The following is a 27,274-nucleotide window of genomic DNA, read 5'->3' as shown; positions in this document are numbered from 1 at the left end:
TGGAGGAGCGGTGTATACATCACTTCTGCCATTGAAATGAATGGACACCGCTGCCAAAGCAATGGCAGTGTTACACAAGCGCCATTACCCCTTTCCTCGGCCAGTAGCAGGTGTTAAAAGCGCACTGCTAGCGACCGAAAAGCACCGGTAAAACTGGCGGCGCTTTACCGCCAACTCGGCCGCAATGTGAAAGGGTTCTGCTAAAGCAGAACTGCAGGGAAACTGCTTAACATACAAAATGTGAAAGTTTTTTTTTTTTTTTTTTTTAAACAAAAGCGGACAAAGTATATGTTGTTATTCTGTTCAGCAAGTCATACACCCCCTTTTTGAAGTTAACACGTTACCCCCCTCCGCCTACAGACCACTCATTAGAAAATCATCTTGTTTCTCTCTGTGCAGTAGGGGTGCAACGGATCAAAAAAAACTCACGGATCGGATCGTTCCTCGGATCAGAGTCACAAATCAGATCATTTTTTGGATCAGCAAATAATTGAATTTTCAAAAACCTGTAAAAATTCCACCACCAAGTAGTCCCCACTGTAATACCCACAACATCTCCCCCACTGTAATATTGGCCGAGTACGTCAAGGTATTAGCAGAGTATGGAGGGATGGCTGATCATGGATGGATGTGATCAATTGTCAGAGCAGCGCTGTGGGCACTACAGATCCAGCTCATAGCGCTGCTGCCACCCGACCTCTCCCCTCCATTGTACAGGTCAGTACAGAGGGGAGAGGAACTGGCATTATGACATGACACCGGTTTGTTTACAAGTGATCACTCCACCATTTGACGGAGCGATCACATGGTAAACTGCCGCCGGGTGTAGCAAGATGGCTGCCGCTCTGGAGCTAGGCCGAAGCCTTTCCTAAGGCCGAAAAAGCGAAGCGTTCTGCGGATTGTGTGGCGATCCAAACAGGTTGACCCGTTCGGATAACAGATAGTCACCCATCCGTTGCACCCCTACTGTGCAGTGAACAGGCGGATGGACCAGGTAACCACACTTAATGAAACGCCAATTTGGTCACGAAGTGTGCAATTAACCTTACCGGAATTACAAGCCTTTTTGCGTCTAAAACTGTTAAAAAGGAACCGAACAGCAACTGCACATCACAAACCAAACACTATTTTAAATCTTTAAAATTTCCCGCTCCATCCATGTCTCCATGCTTTTTTTTATTGAGAAATTTGAAAACTTTGAAAAACATTCCCTAGAATTTCTGGAGGGGGGGGGGTTGGAGGCTCCAACTCTATCACATAAATATATGTTGTTTTTTTAACTTACTGGTTTGCAGGTTCATAAAGTGGCAATGTCCATCAAAGGTTAAAAAAATCCTGGAGTGTGTTGGTGATGGGGTGCAGGCTCCGCTGGCAGTCCTTTTGCCGCAAGGATGTTAGTCCTGGTTGTTTTAGGGTGGTTAGCGCGGAGCTTCCCACACTATGTACAACAAGGACTAGCTGCTAAAACAACCAGGACTAATATTCTTACAGCAAAAGGACTGCCAGCGGAGTTGGCACCTTCAAAACCTCCCCTCCTGTTTTTTTTTTTTTGCTTGTATACTGAGGTTATGGACACCCTCCGAGGATGGCCGCCTTCTCACCTGCAAATAGTGACTGACTTTGGTGAGCCATTTAAACTTATATCACACCATCCTAATAAGACATTAAAAAATTGGAGCGCCGCAATCCCTTCCTTTCTTTAACCTAGAATTTCTGACAGTGGCCATCTTGAGTAAGGGTGGATTAATTATGTAGCATTTACTTCCTGGAATCCATCTGCTCTTAGCTCAGGCATGAAAGCAGGAGGATGAGCTTAGCCGACACTGACCCTCGTGAAGACACCTGGGATGTATGTAATCATTTGCCTAGGCATGGAAACCAGGAAAGAACTGAAGAAATGTAAACAAAGAAAGTTGATTGCAAGAGTCCAGTTCCACTTTAAAGTGGCTCTAAAGGCTTCACCTTTCATAACATGTTAAACCCATATTCGGGGGTGATATGTAATGAAGGCACCAGCTCTCACACCTCCCTGATCCCCGCTGTGCCACCTAGCAGGAGTTCTTCACCCACTAGCTGTCTTCTTTTTATTTTATTTTTATGTGGCCATGTGGGGCTCCGCCCACCCAGCCACGTCACTGATTCACAGTCCTCTGTGGATGGAAGGCTACAATGTCAAGCAGCCTTTGTAGTTGTCAGCTTGTAATTTTTAATAAACCTCCAGAGTGCTGTGATCGCTGTGGTAGTTCATTCATTGTTCCTGTCAGCATTTATCAAAGAATCAGATACAGGACAGGTCTGCAGGAGACCTGCATGACATCAGCGATCTGCTGATCACAGGTGCAATGCTTTAAAGTGGTTGTAAACCCTCCCATACAACTTTGTCCCATGTAAATCAGCATAAAAAACCCTAATGAACACTGCTTGAAGATATCTCCTTACTTGCTTAGTATTGTTGTAATCCTTTTTGTTCTTTAGAATGAAGTCACTGAGCATACACAGATTTCCCCTGATTTACAGCACACTCTCCATGTCTTATCTATCTGTTATCATGACTTCCTATGCACAACACTGAACTCCCGGCAGGCTGCTAATCACTCAGAGCTTCCTTCTACACACCATGTGACCTCACATACAGTGTAAAGCAGGGAATGGGACAGCAGTACTGCAGTCTTATCAGCTGAAGCTGATAGGACCCATACAGGCAAACACTAGGTAATCAGCACTATGAAAAACTATGAACAGGGAAGCAGGGTTGCCATAGAAACGTTGGATTGAGAAAGAGGCTTGGTTAACAGTACAGGAAGTGCTCAATGTAAGGGCGGAAATACACTCCACTTTGGACTCAAAACAATACTTAAGATGGCGCTGTCTAACCCCTGGAAACAAGGTTTTTTAAAGTTTCTTTGAATGGTAAGTAATATGCGATTGGGGCTGGATTACAGTGGCTATAGTTTGATAATTACTTATTATAATGGACTAAATGAAAAGAAGCGTCAGAGTGGAAGAGTTTACTTCCTCTTTAAAGCAGGGGTAGGCAACCTCAGCACTCCAGCTGTGGTAAAACTACAAATTTCATCATGCCTCTGCCTGTAGGAGTCATGCCTGCGATTGTCAGGGTCTTGCAATGTCTCATGGGACTTCCAATTCACCACAGCTTGAGGGCCGAGGATGTCTATCCCCGCTTTACAAGCTCCTGCAATAAAAAAATAAAAGCATTTTTGTTTACCTACAACACTTTGTGCATTTATTTTATCTGAAAAGGGTAAGCTTATCCTTCAAAGCTTTTAACTTACTGCATTATACATTGGAAGCCCTATACACCGCACAATGTGACACAGATGAAATTGTGTGATGTGGCAACACTGGCACCTGCTGCAGTTGGCTGTTCAGTGACATGCATGCCCAAAATGGTACCCTACATTTCTGAAAGATACAGGGATTGGATCTGAGCAGAGATTTGAAGTGCATGCACTGGGGCTGAATCAGTTTTGTGTGTGTACACCAGTTAAATTTTGTACTCCACTGTACTGCTAGTGGCAAGTTAAAGCAGAATTAAACTGCTGAATAATTTGGCTTCTACGCTCCCGACCTAAAAAAATACGGTGCATGCACAGATGCACCGCCAGCGACTTTCAGGCATCCATGTGCACAACACTGCCACTATACTGTATAGTATTATATATACTGTAGTATTTTTAAATCTGCTTTTTATTTTTTTAAATTTAGTTTTGTAATGCAAAGCAGGACTTCAGGTTTTTGGGCCTAGGCTGCCTCCTGATGGCGACGTCACAACCACCCCCTGAGGCAGTGGGGTTGATTTACTAAAACTGGACAGTGCAAAATCTGGTGCAGTTCTGCACAAAATCCAATCAGGTTCCAGGTTTTGTTGTCATAACTTAGAAGTTAGAAGCCGATTGCAAAATCCGGTGCAGCTCTGCATGGGAGCCAATCGGCTTCTAACTTCTAAGTTATGACGACAACAAAACCTGGAATCTGATTGGATTTTGTGCAGAGCTGCACCAGGTTTTGCACTGTCCAGTTTTAGTAATTCAACCCCACTACCTCAGGGGGTGGTTGTGACGTCGCCACCAGGAGGCAGCCTAGGCCCAAAAACCTGAAGTCCTGCTTTGCATTACAAAACTAAATTTAAAAAAATAAAAAGCAGATTTTAAAAAAAAAAAAAAAAAAAAAAAAAAAAATTTGCTTTTCTGTAAGAGGGATAAAATAAAAGTTGAGAGCGAGTTTAGTTTCACTTTAAAGGGGCGTTCCAGCCAATAAATAAAAAAAATGTATTAACGTCAGCAGCTACAAAACAATGTAGCTGCTGACTTAATAAGGACACTTATTAGGTCTGTCCATCGGATCGGCTGCTGGCGCCTCCACCTTAACAAAGGGAAACAGGCAGTGGAGCCTTGCGGCTTCCCTGCCCGTTTCCTGTGGCGCTTTGTGAATGGTGCCAGTTTTCAGGGACACTGGGCCGCTCACCAAAGAGGAGGAAGCACCACAGAATAGGAAGAGGCAGATTAGGAAGACTGCCTAGCAACAGTGGTTTCAGGTAAGTTAAAAAAAAAAAAGTGTATTTTTTTAAGAATATGAATGCATTTCTTGGGTGGGCCTCCACTTTAAATTTAAAGGACATAATTAGTTATATTGCTAAAAGCAAGTTAAACTATCAGTACAGGCACACTTGTCTAATGCTTGTAATCATGACACTTTAGGTGGAAAAGGTTGCTGACCATCACAAGTTAGATTCTCAGACTAAGTGGCAAAGTCAGGGGAGGAGATTCATTAGACAAATCTATTAAAAAAATAAAAATAAAAAAAAAGTTTCACATTCCATTTTAATTAGAAGATCTTTTTCATCATCAAAAATTAGCCAATTTGTATCTCTTTATTCTCCAATTATCTCTGGTGAGTTCCTCCCTACTGTTTGAATAAAATTATAAAAAGGAGGAAGACTGGTGTAGCAGCTCCAAGCTTTCAGGAAAAATAAACAATTAACATTGTTGCAAACTGTCAACTACATTTCTCCCCCCTCCCCCCATGGCCAACTTTAGGGCCCAATCACTATAAGGGCTCCTTTACACTTACTTCAACTCTACCACACAATAATGGCTAGTTTACACTTTCTTCAAAACAAGGCTTCGGACATGATTTGTTAAAGCTCTCTGAACGTCCATTAGAGTGCTTTCTTATTGAAAGCGACTGGTGCGTCAGCGGTAAAGCGGCGCTATTTTTAGCGACGTTATTCAGGTGAAAAAGGGTTAAATCCACCCGCAAAATGCTGCTGCAGCGGTGCTTTGCTGGCAATATAGCAGTGCTGTCCCATTGTTTTCAATGGGGAGGAGCGGTGGAGGAGCGGTGCATCCACCGCTGCAAATAAGCTTGCAGGACTTTTTGTGACGCCCTGCCAGCGCAGCACCCCAGTATGAAAGCACTCGGTCCTTCACACTGGGTTTGCAGCTGAGGCTTTTTCCAGGCGCCATTTTTAGCGCTGTATCGCCTGAAAAATGCCTCCAGTGTGACCAGAGTCTTAAAGCTCCTGTTGCTAAACAAAATGGTTAGCTTACAGTCCTGTTTACACATTGCTTTTGCTCCAAAAATGATGTCCCATGTCGCTTTAGGCCACTTTCACACTGAGGCGATTTACAGGCATTTTAGCACTAAAAATAGTGCCTGCAAAGAGCCTCTCCTGTCACTCCAGTGGGAAAGCCCGATTGATTTCATGCAGGAGCGGTGCACTTGCAGGACGCTAGAAAAAGTCCTGCAAGCAGCATCTTTGAGGCAGTGTAGGAGAGGTGAATAAACCGCCCCCAAAACGCCCCTGCCATTCAATGGCCAGCACTGCCAAAGCAGATTTGCGGGCCCGCTAGCAGGTGGGTTAAAAGTGCCCCGCTAGTGGCCAAAGCGCAGCTAAAAAAGCTGCTAGTTTTACCAACACAGCCGCCGCTCCAGTGTGAAAGTGGCCGTAGTGGTGCTTCAAAGCCTCCATAGAAGTCTATGGCAAATCTCGCTTGAAGCCCAAAGCAAAAGCAATATGTAAACAGGACTGTAAGCTAAACCATTTTATTTAATGACAGGAGCCTGGCATTCAGAGAGATTTAACAAAGCCATGCTTTAAAGCAAGTGTAAACTAGCCCTAATGCATTCATTTGAGCAAGTCAAATCCAGACCAAGGCTACTGTGCTTGTAGGTTAACACGCTCGGATTTGCTAAAAGCAAAATACCCCCAGCCCATTTACAGAAAACCAACCATAAGTACAGTGGTCTTCAGACTGCAGCCTATGGGCTGGATGTGGGCATTTGCTTGCCTTCGTTTGTCCCAGACACCAATGATGGGCTACCATTCCTCCTTCTCCCCCCCAATACAAACGATGGGGCTACCATACCTCCCAATACAAATTATGGGGTTAACATTCCTCCTCCTCCTAATACAAACAATGGGGCTACCATTCCTCCTCCTCCTAATACAAACGATGGGGCTACCATTCCTCCTAATACAAATGATGGGGCTACCATTCCTCCTCCTCCTAATACAAATGATGGGGCTACCATTCCTCCTCCTCCTCCTAATAAAAATGATGGGGCTACCATTCCTCCTCCTAATACAAAAAATGGGGCTACCATTCCTCCTCCTAATAAAAATGATGGGGCTACCATTCCTCCTCCTCATAAAAATGATGGGGCTACCATTCCTCCTCCTCATAAAAATGATGGGGCTACCATTCCTCCTCCTAATAAAAATGATGGGGCTACCATTCCTCCTCCTAATAAAAATGATGGGGCTACCATTCCTCCTCCTAATACAAACGATGGGGCTACCATTCCTCCTCCTCCTAATACAAACGATGGGGCTGCCATTCCTCCTCCTAATACAAACGATGGGGCTACCATTCCTCCTCCTCCTCCTAATACAAACGATGGGGCTACCACTCCTCCTCCTCATACAAAAAAAGGGGCTACCATTCCTCCTTCTCCTAATACAAATGATGGGGCTACCATTCCTCCTCCTCCTCCTCCTCCTCCTCCTAATAAAAATGATGGGGCTACCATTCCTCCTCCTAATACAAAAAATGGGGCTACCATTCCTCCTCCTAATAAAAATGATGGGGCTACCATTCCTCCTCCTAATAAAAATGATGGGGCTACCATTCCTCCTCCTAATAAAAATGATGGGGCTACCATTCCTCCTCCTAATAAAAATGATGGGGCTACCATTCCTCCTCCTAATACAAATGATGGGGCTACCATTCCTCCTCCTAATACAAACGATGGGGCTACCATTCCTCCTCCTCCTAATACAAACGATGGGGCTACCATTCCTCCTCCTAATACAAACGATGGGGCTACCATTCCTCCTCCTAATACAAACGATGGGGCTACCACTCCTCCTCCTCATACAAAAAAAGGGGCTACCATTCCTCCTTCTCCTAATACAAATGATGGGGCTACCATTCCTCCTCCTAATACAAGTGATGAGGCTACCATTCCTCCTCCTCCTAATACAAGTGATGGGGCTACCATTCCTCCTCCTCCTAATACAAAATGATGGGGCTACCATTCCTCCTCCTAATACAAATGATGGGGCTACCATTCCTCCTCCTCCTAATACAAACGATGGGGCTACCATTCCTCCTCCTAATACAAACGATGGGGCTACCATTCCTCCTCCTCCTAATACAAACGATGGGGCTACCATTCCTCCTCCTCCTCATACAAACGATGGGGCTACCATTCCTCCTCCTAATACAAGTGATGGGGCTACCATTCCTCCTCCTCCTAATACAAGTGATGGGGCTACCATTCCTCCTCCTCCTAATACAAAATGATGGGGCTACCATTCCTCCTCCTCCTAATACAAGTGATGGGGCTACCATTCCTCCTCCTAATACAAACGATGAGGCTACCACTCCTCCTCCTCCTAATTCAAAAAAAAGGGGCTACCATTCCTCCTTCTCCTAATACAAATGATGGGGCTACCATTCCTCCTCCTAATACAAATGATGGGGCTACCATTCCTCCTCCTAACACAAATGATGGGGCTACCATTCCTCCTACTACAGATGGGGCTACCATTCCTCCTCCTCCTAATACAAATGATGGGACACTTTCTCCTCCCACCGACACCATGTAATATTTTTTATCAATTATAAAATGTGATCCAGTTCCAGGAAAGAAAAAAAAAAAAAAAACAGACAGCATGAGCTCAAATTGTAGCACCCAAAACATGATTTGCACAGGAATGCGATGCAATGTCATCTTAAGGCTATGGTCTTGTGGGCCCACAGTGGGAACATTAGACTAAGTACAGGTGAGCCAGTGACCAACATTGGGGCTCTTGTACACACAGACTAGGTTGACCGACGCACTTCAACTTTACCGCTGGTGGTCAAAACATTCCTATCCTGAATGTAATTTTGTGTTCAGGAGGTTGAGCCTCCCCCTAGCCAAGCAGCTTCTAAATTGTTGTGTACATGGACACATAGGCTTTTATTGGGTTGAGTTAAGGAGCTTTGGAAAACAAAAAAAAATAAAATAACACAGCAAAAGGTCGTAAACTCAAGTTTAGAAGCTGTAGTGTAGTTCTGTCGAGCTGTGCCCAACAATATGAGAAATTTCACGACCACACAGAATACATTATCACCTTTACCAACCAACGTCAGCCAATAAAAAAGTAACGGTGACGGGGAGCGGTGTGAGCATTTTCTCACATAAATAGAAAAATGTCTCAGTGACGGGAAGTGTCAGTACAGGTGGAAGTTTCCCCTCTTGAAACCACATGAACCTCTTCCCTCCCCAGATACAGTCATTATCTCAGATCTTTGTTAAAACACTCATAGCAAACTAACAAAAAAATAAAAATAAAAAAAAAGGGGCTTGAAAGAGGCAGAATATTACAAAGAATCCCACGCATGAAGGTCGTCACTGCTAAACGCAAACATTTAGCAATGTCAAAGCAAAGGGTTAACAATACAGACTCGTGTGGTTGGCCTGAAGTACATAAAGTACACATTTTTGAACTCTGGAAGTACCTCTGACACTCCGGAAGAGAGGTACTCCATTCTATTGTGGCTGAAGTCTACAACTGCAGCATTAGCAAACAAGCAAAGAGGAAACCTAAAAAAAGTTTAGGTTGACTCCCTTTATTACACATTAAAGATGGGTTTTACTTCCTCCATTTCCCTGCAAAAGGTAAAGTATAATGGGCTACACTATGAGTAGGCCATTATGTGTCACTTGCCTGAAACCAAAGCCCACGATGTCTCCGTTGTCCCCACTAGCAGGGAGCGTCCATCTTCGTCCCTCTTCCTTCCGGGGCCACAAACTCCAGCTCTGCGACTGGCCGGAGGAGTTGTGGGAGCCACCAGTCACGGCATGACCCCTATTAGAAATGGCACAATGTGTCCCTTTTCTATAGGGCGCATGCACCGTAGTCATGGGCGCTCAGCTTTTTCGTAAATATCTCTTAAACCGTGGAGGTATAGGAGATACTTCCAGCACCTACAGGTAAGCCTTAATATAGGCTTACCTGTCTAAAAGATGGTTGTACAGGGCAGGGCTCGACAAAACCCGGGCGCCAGGTCGCATTGGCGACTAGAAATAGCGACCTTGCGCCTGGGGCAGCACAGCTGGGGGTATCCTGTCTCTGTGGACCCCCCCAGCGTGATCGCGTCGGGCCGTTCCGCCGGCGGCTGAAAATTTAGGCCGCGGCTTTGAGGCCTTCTGCGGTCCTATGATTCCTTATGGAATCTGGCGCCCTCTTGTGGTCGCCGTTGGTATGACAAACCAGCAATGCTAATGAAGCTTCCTCTGTTTTATATTACCTGCCTCTTCCCTTTATTTAGAACCCCCTAAACATTATATATATTTTTTATTCTAACACCCTAGAGAATAAAATGGTGGTTGTTGCAATACTGTCTGTCACACCATATTTGTGCAGCGGACTTACAAGCGCACTTTTGTTGGGAAAAATAATTTAGTTAATAAAAAAATAAGACAACAGTAAAGTTAGCCCAATTATTTTTTATATTGTGAAAGATAATGTTACGCCGAGTAAATTGATACCCAACATGTCACGCTTCAAAATTGCACCCGCTCATGGAATGGCGACAAACTTTTACCCTTTAAAATCTCCATAGGCGACATTTAAAAAATTCTACAGGTTGCACGTTTTGAGTTACAGAGGAGGTCTGAGGCTAGAATTATTGCTCTCGCTCTACCGATCACGGCGCTACCTCTTATGTGTGGTTCGAACACCGATTTTATATGCGGGCAGGACAGGGCGCGTTTAAAAATTATTATTTTTTCTGCTTATTTTAACTTTTTTTTTTTTCCACTGTTCTTTTAAAAAAAATGTTGTGTCACTTTTATTCTTATTACAAGGAATGTAAAAATCTCTTGTAATAGAAAAAGCATGACAGGTCCTCTTAAATATGAGATCCGGGGGGCCAGAGAGACCTCGGATCTCATATTTACACTAAAATGCAATTGAAAAAAAAATTGTCATTTGAAAAAAATAAATAAAATGTCCCTCTAAGAGCTATGGGCAATGACTTGGAGACGGGGGGCGGCGACGGCGCTGCTATCTTCCCCTCACTAGTCTCCATGTCAGGCCAGGGACAGGTCCGGATCGCCGTCACGGACCTGGCTCCTAACTTTTTAAGCTGGCTCCTAGATTCCAAGCAAATTTGTCAACCCCTGGTACAGGGTGTATAACCACTTTAAAGGGGATGTAAACCTTCGTGTTTTTTCACCTTAATGCATCCTATGCATTAACTACCTGCCCAGACCAATTTTCAGCTTTTAGCGCTGTCACTCTGACCGGCAATTGCATGGTCATGCAACGCTGTACCCAAATGAAATTTTTACCTTTTTTCCACAAATAGAGCTTTCTTTTGGTGGTATTTGATCACCTCTGGGGTTTTTTTTTTTTGTTTTTAAAGTTTTATATTTTGTTAATACATTTTGTTAACAGGTAAACTCGGGCAGTCACCTGCGGAGTCCCTCAAGGCTCTCCGTTGTCACCCGTTCTCTTCAACATTTACATTCGCCCACTCCTTCAAATCATCAGATGCTCAGATCTCTGCTTCCACTCTTACGCTGACGACACGCAACTTTATTTCCGGATCAATGGAAAAAAAGATCACCAACAACAACTTGAAAACTGCCTCAAATCAATAGAGGACTGGATGACCACCAACTCCCTCCAGCTGAACCAATCAAAGACAGAGCTTCTTATCTTACACCCAAATCATAAGCCCGCAACCAAAACCTCCTGGTCTCCACCAACCGTCTTTGGGCAGACTATCTCCCCAAAGACCAAAGCGAAGAGTCTCGGGGTTATTTTAGACGCACAAATGTCAATGGATGCGCAAATAGGATCTGTAGTCAGTCGATCTCACCATCTGCTGCGCATGCTTCGCAGACTCATCCCTTTTATCCCAAAGAATGACAAAGCAGTGGTAGTTGGAACAATCATTAATTCACGACTGGACTACGCAAACTCGCTTTACATAGGATTACCACAATATCAACTTTTGCGATTACAACTGATCCAAAACACGGCGGCAAGGCTGATAACAGGAAAAAAACCCTGGGAATCCATTTCTCCTTCACTGAGGAGCTTACATTGGCTAACCGTAAAAAATCGGATCACGTTCAAGACCCTTTGCCTCACCCACAAATGCGTGCATAGAGAAGCTCCGCAATACCTAATGGAGAAAATAAATCATTACACACCAAACTGCAGTCTTCGATCAGCCAACAAAAACCTCCTCCTCGTGCCCAAAGCCCGGTATAAATCCAAGGGTGATCGGAAATTCGCTGTCCAAGGGCCTCGGCTATGGAATGCTCTACCAATCAACATCCGCCTGGAAGAAAATCACCTGGCTTTTAGGAAAAAACTCAAGACCTTCCTCTTTTAGCAGATGACCAAAGCTCGCCACAGCGCCTAGAGGCGATTCAGTTCGCATTGTGCGCTATACAAGTATTTTATTCATTCATTCAGGTAATTTTTCTCCTTCATTGATGAACACAGAGAGGTGGCCTCCTCCCATCAAGGGCACTGATAGGCGGCACCGATTGCTGACACTTATGCACTGGTGGGCACCAATTTGTGGCACTGTGTGGGCACTAGGGGTGCAAGGGATCAAAAAACTCATGGATCGGATCGTTCCTCGGATTGGCAAATAATTGAATTTGCAAAAACCTGTGGAAATTCCACCACCATATAGTGCCCATTGTAATATTGGCAGGGTATCGGCAGGGTATGGCAGAGTACTGGCAGGGTATTGAGGGATGGCTGTGACTGCAATTGTCACAGAGCAGCGCTGTGGGCTCTACAGATGCAGCCCACAGCGCTGCTGCCATCCGATCTCTCCCCTCCACTGTACAGATCTGTACATAGAGGGGGGGGGGGGGAACCAGCGTCATCATAACGCCGGTTTGTTTACAAGTGATCGCTCCGTCATTTGACGGAGCGATCTCATCGTAAACGCCGACGGGGGGCACCAAAGTCCCTTTCACTGAAGCCGGTGATCAGCGTTTTTTTTCCTCTCATGCCATCAGCATGAGGGGAGAGGGAGAGTAAAATAAAAAAAAAAAAATAAGAAGATTACCGAACTTCTGTTTACATCACGTGATCAGCTGTGGTAAGGGACCAGGATCGGTGGAGATGCACTGTCCCGGCTCGATTGGATAGATTGACAGCAGCACAGCCATTGGCTCCCGCTACTCTCAACCAAATCCAATGATGTGGAGGGCGGGAAGAGTCCTACATTCGGAGTCTATGGGCGCCAAATGCTGGACTCGGGATCGCACCTGCAAGGTAACCCACCAGCAGAGCGCTTCTCCTAGGGGGGGTTATACGATGTGGGGAGGAGCCGCGAGAGCCCCCAGAAGTAGCAGATCGGGGGCCACTCTGTGCAAAACAAATTGTACAGGGGAGGCAAGTATGACAGCGAAGCTTTACAATCACTTTAAGACACACTGGGGTTGATTTACTAAAATGTAAGTTTGCAAAATCTGGTGCAGCTGTGCATTGTAGCCAATTCCACTTCCAAATTCAGCTTGTTCAATTCAAGCAATATTAAAATCTTTTTCCCCCTGCTCTGTAATGGTTTTGCACAGAACAGCCCAGATCCTCCTATTCTCGGGTACCAGCACTCTTGGCTCCTCCCTCCTGCCGGCTGCCCCCAATTTCAAGCGATTTGCTCTGGGGGTACCCAAGCAGGCATGCTCCCGAGCCACGGCTTTATGTGTCCATTCACAGACGGAGCCGTGGCTCATTTACCTCCCCCCCACCAATCCACCTCCTGATTAGATCACCGACTATGATGGACAGCAGCAGCAGCCAAAAGCCAATCGGGAGTTTGAGTCCCTGAAGAACCAAGGCTCTGGTGGACATCTCTGGATCAGAGGGGGGGGGGATGGGCAAGTATTAGGGAGGTGTTTTTTTTTACCTTCATGGATAGAATGCCTTGTAAACTCAATTAGCTAAAATTGATCTCGTCTCCATGTGTTTGTTCATTAAAATAAAAATTAATTATATATATATATATATATATATATATATATATATATATATATATATATATATATATAAATTTTTATTCCATATTCATACTTACCTAGGTGAATACAGCATCAGTCCCCCCTGCCACCTCAGCACTGAGAACCAAGCCACCAAACATTGCCAATGGCTCGGTTCTCTCACCTCCCCGAGTGGAGAGCTGATGACTGTCAGCATCTCTCCTGCTCCTCCATGCTCATTGGAGTGCTGAGCTGTGGCGGGGGGCGGGGAGCGGCCATCTGTATGGCTCGCCGAGACTGCCATCAGCCCAGGCAGCTGGCGGATCCAGGCTTCCTAAGTTAGGATGACGCAGTGCCTGGACAGATATTGGTAAGATCGGTGAAAACGGGTCACAGGAGTGCAAAACAAAAATTGCACTTCCGAAGAGCCTGAAAGGCGAGTTGGAAGTGCTGGAATACGGACGTTAACCCCTTCTTTGGGGGTTAAAAGCATCTGCTACCAGCCAAAAAGCGCTGGCGCTTTACTGTGAACACAGCCGTGGCCCCAGTGTGGAAGGGCCCCAGTTTTCAGGCGTTTTAGTGCTAAAAATTGTGACTATGAAGCACCTGAAAACGGCCTCCTATGCCTCCCTAGGGTGAAAGCCTGTGTGCTTTACAAATGTAAAAAAATAAATATAAAAGAAAAAGAAGTGCAAGCAGCATCTTTGGGGCAGTTTGGGTGCAGTGTATACAGCGTTCCTACACCGCCCATGCCCGTTGGAATGAATGGGCAGCGCTTCTGAAGCACCACAACTCGGGTGCCATTAACCCCTTCTTGGGGGTTAAAAGCAAACCGCTAGCGGCCGAAAAAGCACCGCTTAAACGCCACTAAAACTAGCTGTGCTTTACTGCCAACAGAACCCGCCGCACCAGTGTGAAAGCAGCTTCAGGCAGTAAAACAAGTGATCATATCACCTGTGCAAGATAATGGAAAGCCCAAAAACATGACCTGTTGGGGGTACTTGAGTACTGAAGTTGAGAAACTTTGCTGTAGGAGATACAAAGGGCCAATTGACTATGCTAAAGCTTGTGCGTTAAGGGGACAGGAGTGTGATTTTGGGGGGGGTGTAACACTAAGTTTTTTTGTTTTTTTTTTGTCAAAAAAGTTGATTTCTATGCAGAGCTTTGCAAGATTTTGCACTCTCCAGTTTTAGTAGATAAACCCCACAATTGGGGTCCAAAAGTTCAAATACTTAAAATGATTAATTATATCTAATACTTTTGCAAACATTATATATTATTACTCAGTCTGACCTTGCAGCGCTAGCCCACAAACACACTTTATCTATCCCTTTTGCAAAACATATTTCTAAACCTGACCTTCCTGATCAGAATTCAAGGCATCTGTATGAGTAATTACTATAACAGAGGATAAAGAGATGGAGCCTTGAGGATTCTTCACACTAGTGGATGTGGGGGCAGTAAAATTCAGGGGGCGAGCTGCGCTTTTTCTGCCTCCCCAACCACTACCCCTTTAGCTAGGGGCAATGAGGGTGTACAGATGCTGCGGCAGGAATTATACCCCTCGTCCCTTTCAGTGAGCATAGCACATGCCGGATGTGACCCATTAAAGTGAATGGGGCTGCTCAGCAAGCACCCCGCAACCACATGCGGTCCATATGATTGATCATTCGTTTGCCAATCATGGGTTTAGGGCTGGTTCAAACTTCAGGTATGTTCCAGATCTGTATCTGCGTGTATGTTTTTGCTGCATTTCCAGATGTTTCTTTGCTCCTGTTACACCCCCCCCCCCCCCAATTGTACTAGAATGCATTCTTTATGCGTTTGACCACATTCCAGTGCAGGTAACTGCATGTGGTGTGAACTGGCCCTCAAAGCAGGTAATGCAACACCTCCACCCCGTGTGCATCCAGGTGCCGGTCAGGCTGTACAGACTTGTCCGGATCAGTTTGGGCTACAACAAAATGGCATCCTCCTGCCTACTGATCAGGCACACTACCAGTCACAAAACTGCTTTGGCTTGGCCTCCTACCCAGCTGAAGCCCCTTTAATACAGATGTGACTGGTAGAGTGCCTAGACAGTGTAGCCCAAGCCTGTATACAGCCTGACCAGCACCCGGATGCAGTAGGAGTTGACAGAAGCAACATTCTAGAACATTTGAACTCTGCCGATTTAGTTTTATACCAGGAGGCTTCGTTATTCTCACCTTGGTGAGAAATGCAGATGGACCAGTAGATGAACGGTAAGGCATTTAGAACAAAATACACAATATAATTCTGCTACGGAAGGAAGTAAAATAACACGGGGGGGGGGGGGGGGTCTGGTTTCACTCCAGGAGGCGGAGGAGCAACATTCTAGGGCAGTGGTTCTCAAATCATGATTTGTCAGGGGTCCCCGAATCCTGGGCTGTTCCTGAAGCCTGCACCGCTCTGCCAGTCTTTTTGCAGCTGCCCATTCAGTTCACGACATGGCGGGCGGGGGCCAGAGACTAGAGATCAGCTGACTGGTGAGGAATGTGAAGTGGGAGGAGCCCCCCCCCATCTCCTGATTTCGGCATAGGGGGGTCACTGCTGTGAGACACCACAAAGTTGGAGACACAGTAACACTACCTGTGATTATAGTTGCCATTAAAAGTCCTCAGTACAGTTTTCAGATCAGCAGATGACCTTGAGCAAGAGCACCCAAGTTGGCTGATCAGAACTTCCACCACTTAGCACTGCCACTTATCCCAACCCCCAACCGCCACCTATCCCAACCCGCAACCGCCCCCCAGCACCGCCACCTATCCCAACCGCCCCCCCCCGCCCCACAGCACTGCCACTGATCCTAATCCCCCCCTTCCCAGCACTGCCACCCTCTCAGCATCTTGCTTAGACTGTCGTCAAGGCAACTTAGCGGATCCAGACTTTGGAAGTCGGGATGATGCGCTGCCTGGACTTATTGCAATGATGCCAGCGTAGAGCCGATTTCAGACTGCTCTCAGCTGAAAACAGGTCGTAGGAGTGCTGTGACCCATAAAAGAAGCCCAGCCTAAAAAGCTTAGGCTGGACATCTCCTTTAAAATCCAGGAATACACCCTGCTGTGCACATGCTCAGTTGCCCTCTTTTTCAGCACTGTGCTGAATATTTACTGGCTAAAGATTTACTGCTGCTCAGAGGCTCTGGGCTTCAGCAAAATAGCAGCCTCCAACAAGAAGAAACAGGCACAAATGCTGGAGGCAATTTATAGCACATACTAATGTGGGTAGTATAATTATTTGTGTATTGTCCTTGCTACAGAACACTAATATTATCAAGTTGTTTCGACAGGTTGACCAGGTGCACAGGCAAAACCACGCAAAACACACAACTGGCTCCCCGCACCGCATTCTAGTGTGATCCGGGCCCTTAATCAATCATTCTTACCTAGGTGAGAAATGCAGATGGACCAGTATAGATTTACAAAAACAAACAAAAAAAAAAAAAAAAACCCCCACACAAACACAAACTTTGTGACTCTGTTTACAGAAGGAAGTAAAATGACACCGGGGGTCTGATGAAAATGGTCACCAGAACCAAAAACAAAGGTGGGGAAACCGATGGCAATAAAAACCTAATATACCCATTAACAAAAAAAAAAAAAAAAAAAAAAAAAAAGTTTTTTTATTTAGATACACTTAAAGAAAAAAAAAAAAAAGTGTGCGTTTGTTGCAGGAGCCATGCAAGACTCCCGCAGACTTGTCAGTGTATCGGCTTGCCTGTACCTCGTATGAGAAAGCCGATGACTGACTGGAAGAATCAATGACCTACCAGAGTACTCACAGCGCAGTCGTAGTTCAACGAGAACTACAAGCCGGCAGCCACAAAGTCTGCCGCGACTTGTAGCTTTCCATTCACTGTGAATGAGTGACACTGCTTTTTTTTTTTTTTTTTTTTTTGACAGCTAGCAGGGGAGAAGATCCCCCACTAGCTGTTACAGCAAGGGACAGGGGCCAGCCCTTTCATAACATGTGACATACTGAATGAACATGGGTATAATAGGTTACAAAAAGGTGAACTTGTCCTTTAAAACCAAAAATTTAATTTTTGCAGCTTACCAATCAGATGTGGCGGCTGCACTGTTTTTCATTAGAAAGTTTACTTTATTTTTTTAATTTACTTTGCAGGGTATAAAAGGAGGAAGTAAAACCCTATCAAGGTTTACTTCCTCTTTAAATGAATAAAAGCTGATCATTTTACCACTGACAGGGGTGTGTACATGTTTTTTCTCTCGCCCCCCCAGGTCCCATTCACACTATTGCAGGTGCAATGGAGCATGTGTCCGCTTCCATGGGTTGCATGTGAGGAGCCCCATTTATTTCAATGGGCTGCCCTACGTGCAAGAAAACGCACACAAAAGTCCCTGATCCATTTGTAAAATTGCACTGCAGGGTGCTTCAGCACCATGCCCTTAAACACCTGTTAGCTTATGCATGGGGTGTGCCGTTAAATTGTTAAACCCAGGACCCTGCATTCACTATATCTGGTCTCCCACAGAACATGAAATGCAATAATTTTAGTGAGTATAAACTGCCAAATACCTTTTCTCATCAGCAGTATATAGCAGTCTTGTGACTTCTATCAGTGTCTGGTTATAGCTTGTAGGAGGAGTTTTCATTCTCCCCTGGTCGTCCTATGAGGCTGCAGGACCCCTGACCCTCTGTCTGGACAGTGCTGATGGGAGGGTACATCAGCACAGAGCCAAAATTATAATATATATATCCATCCCACACCAAACTGAGCATCTACAGGCTAGTAGGTTCTCTTCTATCAGTAGACATATTGGGGCCAGTGGAAGGGAGGATCAGAGAAGACCAGATTTTTTTTTTTTTTTTTTTTTTTTTTTTTTTTACACACACACACAATGCAGAGGATCAACCCGTTCCACAGTGAGTATAACAAGCATGCTTTACTGCATATACAGACTGATTTTACTGTTGTGGGTTTAGTAACATTTTAAGGGTACACTGGATTCCTGGGAGCATTTTTAACCATTTGCCTACTGGGCACTTTTACCCCCTTCCTAAATGGCAGCGCTGCACATCTGCTAAAGCGCAGCGCGTTTCTGTACATGTCAGGAAAGTGATTTTGCGCATATTCCTTATGCAAATTGTTAGTTTGTCTGGACAGATTTGTCTGTTAAAGGAAGTGGAAAAACAACACTTACTGGCCAGATCACCAGGTGAAAAAAATTTAAATAAACCACCATAAAGAAAACAAATGCAGCCACCACATCTAATAATTGGTAACATGCAATGTAATACGTTTTTTGCGTTTGGGTTTAATACCATTAAGATAATACAGCAGTTCCATTGGGGTCACTGATGACAAGAAATAAAACATTCTATACAATTTTAGACATGTAGCAACAAACGAGACCCCCCCCCCCCCCCCCCATAACCCCAAAATTCTGTTTCTTTGTCTTCCAAACCCCACCTAGCCATGATAAACAAGACATTTCCATTCAGTCACCCCAACGCGTTCTCTGCTAAACCAAAACAGTGGGGTGACAGCTACACCAGGGGCAATTATGGTCAAAAGTAGAACTTATTGGATGGACATAATGTTTAGAAAAAAAAAAAAAAAACAGACAAAGCTAAAAATAATTGTAAGAAAAAAAAATAATAATAATATACATACAAAATTGACAAACTTACATATACAGCAGCTCAAAGCAAGAGGTTCTCGTCTTCTAGCCAAAAAATAAAAAAAAAAAAGCTCCAGACCAAAACGCAACACAAAATATGCAAACCGTCCAGATGCAAGCAGCGCGCAGATCACTGAATTTGGCAATCACTAATCTCCTCGATCCCTCAGAAGCCGAACGTCTCCAGAATGGTACAATTCCCACACAAGCTCCACACGTCTGTCACCTTTGGTCTGAGCAGCACCTTGTGGACAGACGGATATCCAGCCTAGCATATGAACAGCGATAGATACGTCAGCTCAATACACCGCCCTTCAATGTTAGAAGGAAGTCATTTACTTTTACTTAGAAATGAAAACCTTCAAATTGCCCCACACCGGCCTTTCCACATTCAGAAAAAGAGCAACATGGCCACTTCTCTTCATCACTGTTCTCTGTAAAGGACAAGTCCTAAATAATACCGCGAGCTTCTGGCAGGTGTCACGGTACTGTCACACCACAACGCATGTTTCTCGCTGTGCAGTAACGTGAGATGTGCATTGTGCTACAAGTAATGAAAAGATGGAAACTTTACACCCCCCCCCCCGTCACTGCTGTACCTACCTCCAAGGATGCTGAGCGGTCAGTGCCCACACAGCCAGTTCAGGGATTTGAAACTTCCACTCTTCTCCGGGCAGACCATAGCAGTTTACTGTGCAGGCGCCAACCAATCAGAAAATGCCTTACTGACACTAAAGTATATGTAAACCCAACATTTCTTATTTCCGATATGTCTGCGGTACCATGTACTTGTATGAGGAAGTAGGCAGCACAGTGGTAGTGGGTAGCACTCTCGCCTAGCAGTAAAAAGGGTCGCTGATGCGAACCCAACCACGACACTACCTGCCTGCAGTTTGCATGTTCTCCCTGCGTGGGTTTCCTCCGGGTACTCTGGTTTCCTCCCACATTCCAAAGACATGCAGGTAGGTTATTGGTTTCTGTCCAAAATTGGCCCTAGTATATGAATGGGGACCTTGGATGTGAGCTCCTTGGAGGGTAGGGAATGATGTGAGTGTGCAATGTACAGGGATAGGGACAATTGTAGACACGCAGGTTGAACTGGATGGACTGGGTGTCTTTATTCAACCTTTGTATTGCTACCTGTCTGAAATCCCTGGGTGTTCCTGCCAGTCCTCCTGCTATCTTGTTAAACAATGACCACACTATGGCACAGCATGGTCAGTTTTTCCTGACACACACACACACACACACACAACCACACCCCTGCGAAGACCAGTGTATTGCCATGTCTCCTCCCTAAGCGCTTATGCAACCTAAGGGCAGAGGGAATGTGAATCAAAAAAAAAAAAAAAAAAAAGGGGGGGGGTAGAGAAAATATATTTGTTATCTCTTTTTTTTTTTTACTCTAGCTCATTATAAATACACCCCCCTCCCCTTTTATAATAAGAAAATTCACACAATACTGTATATAAATGTTTTTTTAAATGAAATGATTTTGGAGAAAAATAAAAAACCCTTTCTATTTAACATACATTAATAATTTTGTTTATTCAGCATGAAATGGAGCTTAGTTGTGTAAGATGAGGCTATATATCTGCAATATTTACATTTTGTAAACTCATTCAATGAACCCAAGCTCTGCATTTGATGCATTCACACAATGTCACAGTAACCATGGGAGGAAAACAAAGTTCAGGAATATTCCTTTATCCCATTGTTTTGCAAATCTATGTACACTACAAACTGAATGATTGAGTTGGTTCTGATATCACAGTTTTACTAACGTGACAGCTTATTCTAAATAGGAAACCTTCATTCTGTTTGCAAATATTAAAAGATTCTAACTACCAGCAGGAAGAAGTCCTTATTTTTAAAGAGCACCTGTCAAAGCGAATGGGACCGTCGGTGAGTCAACAGCGGGTCAGAGGAGAGCTGCTGAATGGAGAAGACAGTTGCTCTTTAAAAATTATGATTTAAAAATCAAACCTACCCCGCGCTTTTGTATATATAATTGTTGGTAGTGTGAACCCCATGCCACCGGGAAGGGAACTCTATTTTTAATATCTCTTCACTTTTTTTTCCCCCTTTTAAAAAATGTATGAATGAACTCTCACTTTGTAAAGTAACCAAAAAAAAAATAAAAAAAAGGCAAAACCCATTTTAAAAAAAAAAAAAAAAAAAAAAAAAAAAAAAAAAAAAAACCAGCAGGCAAAATACATTTTTTGTGATCACATTCCTCTGTTCTCACCTGCATAAGAGCTAGGGGAAGCTCAGCAGCAGCACACTGACCTCCCCAGTGAAAGTACAAGCATGTCAGAACAAGTCTGATCATTGAAAAGCAGGCAGAGTTGCCAGCACAGCTAGAAAACTGACCATGCTGCACTCTCCTGCTTAGCGTGGCCAGTTTGTAATAGGAAAGCAGAGGAACTGGCAGGAACACCAGGGATTTCACATAAAGCAGCATTACAAAGGGAGGAGGATACTTTCTCATACAAGTACATGATACAGCAGACACATCAGGAATAGGAAATGCTGGGTTGACATTCTTTAATGTTTGCTGTTCCATATTTACAATGTCTGTATTTCATACACCGATGTAAACTCTCCCCTCCATAGCTCTCTGTATGTAAGGCAGCACGCTAACAACCCCGATCACATGGAAGACCACCATTTTTCCCCATCAGAGGGTGAAGATTTGCTATGCGAGAGACCCCAAAGGGGCGGTCACAGAGTTCATCACCGCTAAATGGAAATCTCTTCTTACACAATGACCGCAGGCGCCACTACTTAAAATCAACAAATTATTCAAAGAATCTAGTTGAAAATAAACTTGTAGTTTGTAGTTAATCACAGTCACAGAAATATTCCAAAAAGCAAGTTTTTCTTTTTCTTCTCTGTAGATTCCTTGAGAAGAAGGCCGGGGTTCGTTATTCATCTGCATTGGATTATGTGAATTTGAGCATCAGACGGAGCAAACAGGTTATACCTGCACCAGAAGACGGACAGACGCCCGGGGCTGCAAGAAACACAACCTGCTGGGAAGACATGGATGGGGAAAGCCCAGGATGCCCCCACCCCCACACACATGGCTGCTCAGCACGGATGGAGATCCATGAAATATTAGCTGTATGGCCTGGAAGAGGACTCACAGGATCACTGAGGATCTGCGGCATGGAAAGGGAGGAAGGGGGGGGGGGGGGGAGCCATGTGATCGTTCTCATCAGACAACACAAGATGCTGTGGCTTCTCCGATACAGCGTGACCCCTGCAGCACCTGCTTATACATTCATATAGGAGAGGCAGACTCTGCAGGCCCCGGGCAACACAAGCATAACCCCCCCCCCACCCGTGGGAGGCTCTGCACTCTAAACCGCTTGCTAGGAAGCCAAAGGTGAAGTAATGATTGACAAACCGACATCTAGCCGGGCCCAACAGGAAAAGCGGCTTTTATTTGTATGTTCACAGAAGGTGCAACAGATTAGGACCATTATGTAGACAGTGGCCCCCGCCCAGCAAAGTAGACCGCTGGGCCTGGAGGTTACACCGGGCAGCTGGTATAATCAACCCAGTGTGCCCACTGGGGAGCTGGGCAAAGCAGCAACCAATGACATCTGCAGTCATAAGTAATGGGGGGCGGTTTGGGGATACGAGGGGCATGCTCTTGCTTAGGAAAAAAAAAATGAAATAAATTAATTAAAAATTAAATTAAAAAAGGACCAATGGCCATGGACGAGAGCTGCCCCTCCCGCTTTCTAACAGGTCAATGTCATAAAGTAGGTTGCTGCAAAACTATACCCATCTTGTACAATGCATCCTCTCCACAGTGGGAGTATCCCAACCTAGGTGATGATGGGTACATGCTGTGCATTTAAAGGGCCCCCCCCCAGGGTTGTGCCCACATACCCCCTAACCGGTCACATATAACCAAAAGTACAAATGACCAAGGATGTGATCAAAGACTGTGTGCCCCCAGGATAGGATGCTGGGAGTTGGGCAGCCAATGGCTGTCGGTCATCACAGTACCCTGGCGGTAACAATGGCAGCGGTATCAACAAAGGGTCACCATGCCAGTAGGGTACGAGGAGAGGCATTGGTATCAGGGAATGGGATCGTCATGCCAGCTGTGATTCCTGGCAAACTTCGGTATACTGAGAGCGACCGATATACCAGTGAGAATCCTGCGCGCCCAAGATGGTGACCCTGGGAGATGCCAGCTCTAAGCAGATAAGTGCCCTACAGATGAGGGAAGCGATGCTGGAGGGCCTACGTGCACAGGACGGAACACTGTGGGATGCCAGGACCTGGTATAGTACCCTGCACATGGTGATGAGACAACTGTACCAGCAATGAGCCAGTGTGCCCAGGAGGATTAATGAGGGGGTGACATCCACTCCCGTTACCTCCTGTGTACACTGGAGACTGGCATATCTTTCTTCATCACTCTTCAACTCCCTGGGCACACTGCTACCAGGAGTAGGCATCACCTAGTATTATACATTTATATAATACTATTACTGCATGCCCAAGGAGCGAGATGCCCACACTTAGTAGCCATGTGTCCAGGTGGTGATAGTGAGAAATAAACCAGCTCTGCCTGCCCTGGCGCCCCGTTCTGGGGGGGGGGGGGGGCGGGGAGATGAAGTGCCCGTGTCTGGGGGGGGGGGGGGAAGAGATGAAGTGCCCGTGTCTGGGGGGGGGGGGGAAGAGATGAAGTGCCCGTGTCTGGGGGGGGGGGGGGGGAAGAGATGAAGTGCCCGTTGTCTGGGGGGGGGGGGGGGGGGGGGTGAGGTGCCGTGTCTGGGGGGGGGGGGGTGAGGTGCCCGTGTCTGGGGGGGGGGGGGGGGGTGAGGTGCCCGTGTCTGGGGGGGGGGGGGGGGGTGAGGTGCCCGTGTCTGGGGGGGGGGGGGGGGTGAGGTGCCCGTGTCTGGGGGGGGGGGTGAGGTGCCCGTGTCTGGGGGGGGGGGTGAGGTGCCCGTGTCTGGGGGGGGGGGGGGGGGTGAGGTGCCCGTGTCTGGGGGGGGGGGTGAGGTGCCCGTGTCTGGGGGGTGAGGTGCCCGTGTCGGGGGGGGGGGGGGTGAGGTGCCCGTGTCGGGGGGGGGGGGGGGTGAGGTGCCCGTGTCGGGGGGGGGGGGGGGTGAGGTGCCCGTGTCGGGGGGGGGGGGGGGTGAGGTGCCCGTGTCGGGGGGGGGGGGGGGGTGAGGTGCCCGTGTCGGGGGGGGGGGTGAGGTGCCCGTGTCGGGGGGGGGGGGGGTGAGGTGCCCGTGTCGGGGGGGGGGTGAGGTGCCCGTGTCGGGGGGGGGGGTGAGGTGCCCGTGTCGGGGGGGGGGGGGTGAGGTGCCCGTGTCGGGGGGGGGGTGAGGTGCCCGTGTCGGGGGGGGGGGGTGAGGTGCCCGTGTCGGGGGGGGGGGGGGTGAGGTGAGGATGAGGTGCCCGTGTCGGGGCGAGGTGAGGGGAGATGAGGTGCCCGTGTCTGGGGGGGGGGGTGAGGGGAGATGAGGTGCCCGTGTCTGGGGGGGGGGGGGGTGAGGGGAGATGAGGTGCCCGTGTCTGGGGGGGGGGGGGGGTGAGGGGAGATGAGGTGCCCGTGTCTGGGGGGGGGGGGTGAGGGGAGATGAGGTGCCCGTGTCTGGGGGGGGGGGGGTGAGGGGAGATTAGGTGCCCGTGTCTGGGGGGGGGGTGAGGGGAGATGAGGTGCCCGTGTCTGGGGGGGGGTGAGGGGAGATGAGGTGCCCGTGTCTGGGGGGGTGAGGGGAGATGAGGTGCCCGTGTCTGGGGGGGGGGGGTGAGGGGAGATGAGGTGCCCGTGTCTGGGGGGGGGTGAGGGGAGATGAGGTGCCCGTGTCTGGGGGGGGGGTGAGGGGAGATGAGGTGCCCGTGTCTGGGGGGGGTGAGGGGAGATGAGGTGCCCGTGTCTGGGGGGGGTGAGGGGAGATGAGGTGCCCGTGTCTGGGGGGGGGGGGGGGAGGGAGATGAGGTGCCCGTGTCTGGGGGGGGGGGTGAGGGGAGATGAGGTGCCCGTGTCTGGGGGGGGGGGTGATGCCCCCACCCGGTAGCAGTGTTGTGGGGTGACATGGGGTGACGCCTTCCTCCGGTACACATTACGATGGATCTCAGTGGGGGTCTCAGTTGATGTCAGGCCCGGTGCTGTGATGACAGGAGCCGCCGTCCTCCATCCTCCGGGGCGGTGTACACGGCGCTCTCTCTCCCTCTCTCACACACACAGACACACTCAGGGCTTACCTGCTGCTCTTGCCCGCTCGGCAGCGTCTCCTCCTCCCCGCTCCGGTCCGGTCCCCCGTACTCTCCGGCATGCTCATGGAGCGCTCCCCTCACCTCCCCCATGCTCCATGGACGCCCCGAGCCGAGTCCCCCCGATCCACTCAAGCGGCTCCCTGCCTCACTGACACCCCGCACAGCGCAGAGCGAGGGTGGGCGGGGCCAGGGCGCCTCACACCAGAGCGGACACTACCAACGCCGGCTCAGGAGGGGAGAACAACTCCGCAGCACTCTTTCCCTGCAGCGGGGAAAGGACGCACGACGTCAAATCCGTCCCCTATTTTGTCCTGCAGGTGGGTGGTAGGCGCTGCGAATCAGACTGACAAGTGGGTCGACCCATGGAAGAGTGAGACTGACGGGCCGCAGCAAATCAGAGAGAAGTGGGCGGGATCTAGTTTTATTTGTAGTGTGCCTTTGTGAGAGCGCGCTTAGTCAGTCAGAGTGTGACTGTGAAGGACAGAGAGTGTGTCCGCTCTACCCCGTCCCCTCTGTCTATGAGGCGTGTGGGGCTGACAGGACACATAACAGTCCCTTGCGGCCGCCCTCCTAGGCACATTTTTGCTGTTCTTTCTCATGTCTCGGCCTAAAGATCACATAAAACCAAAAGACACAAGTTCTATGAAAGCAGACACCCTGGAGAATAAAATAGCACAACCGTTTACTAAACGCAACATTTCAGAATGTTGCATTCAGTAAAAAAAATAAAGTTAAAGTGGTTGTAAACCCTTACAACACACTTTGACCTACAGGTAAGCCTAGATTAAGGCTTACCTGTAGGTCCAAGAAATATCTCCTAAACCTATACGGTTTAGGAGATATTTGCCCGAAGACAGGCACCGCTGTCTACGGCGCATGCGCCGTAGACAGCGGCGCGCAGGCGCACTGAGCACGGCATTTCCAAGAACGGAGCTGCCACGCGTGTCGGCTCCCTTGCGCATGCGCGGGAGTGACGTCATCACGGTTTTCGCCGAATGACAGCGGCGGAGCTGCGAGACCCCACCGACAACATGGATGCCCCGGCCTACAGGGGACAGCGGTGACATCGCTGGCTCCTGTGTCAGGTAAGTGACACATAATGGGCTACTATGCTTTGCCTTTGCAGGGAATGAAAGAGGAAGTAAACTCATCAGGGTTTACTTCCTCTTTAAAGTGATTGTATATCCTTTTTTGTAACTTTTACCTACAGGAAAGCCTATAATAAGGCTTACCTGTAGGTAAAAAAAATATCTCCTAAACCTGTACGGTTTAGGAGATATTCCCCTCGGTATGCGCCGCTGACTGCAGCGGCGCATGCGCACGAGGGGATTCTCGGCCTGAAAATCCGGCAGTGGCCGGCGGCCGGAAAGAAATCTCCCGCGCGCATGCGCGGGAGTGACGATATCGCGGCTCCGGCCACTCACAGCGCCGGAGCCGCGATACCCGGAAGAAACGCCGAGGGAGCATGTCAGCTCCCTCGGCGTGGATCGTGCCAGATGTCGGGGCCTCGTTCTAAGGTAAGTATTTCATAATGAGCTAGTATGCGGTGCATACTAGCTCATTATGCCTTTTGCTTTGCAGGTGTTAAAAAAAAAAAAAAAAATAGCGGGTTTACTACCGCTTTAAGTTTAGGGCACAGACAAATCCAACAAAATAACAAAACTAAAAATTCGAATAAAATTTGAAAACGAATTTGATCTCGAAAAGAAGACTATAATAAATTATAATATAAAACAAAGGAATAGAAAAGAATAGAATAAAACAGAATATAATAGAAAATAAAATGTATTAGAAAACAAAAAGGAACGGCGTAGAAAATAATAGAA

The 27,274-nt window shown here is 47.2% G+C and overlaps 1 protein-coding gene across 1 annotated transcript in view; it reads right to left on the bottom strand.

Moving 5' to 3' along the window:
- The window catches only part of MGAT5 (alpha-1,6-mannosylglycoprotein 6-beta-N-acetylglucosaminyltransferase), a 263,857-nt gene extending 238,151 nt beyond the window's left edge, over positions 1-25,706 (bottom strand). The window contains exon 1 of the mRNA XM_077447804.1: positions 25,437-25,706. The gene's annotated coding sequence lies outside the window, so the exon portion shown is untranslated. The remainder of the gene's footprint in view (positions 1-25,436) is intronic.
- Between the last annotated feature and the right edge of the window lie 1,568 nt (positions 25,707-27,274).

The sequence above is a fragment of the Lithobates pipiens genome, unplaced genomic scaffold (assembly GCF_037356315.1).
Source record: "Lithobates pipiens isolate NorthernLeopardFrog02 unplaced genomic scaffold, aLitPip1_a1.2 Scaffold_22, whole genome shotgun sequence".
Taxonomy (NCBI): Eukaryota; Metazoa; Chordata; class Amphibia; order Anura; family Ranidae; genus Lithobates; species Lithobates pipiens.
The sequence above is the reverse complement of the archived record's forward strand: the minus strand, read 5'-3'. Positions and strand labels throughout refer to the sequence as shown.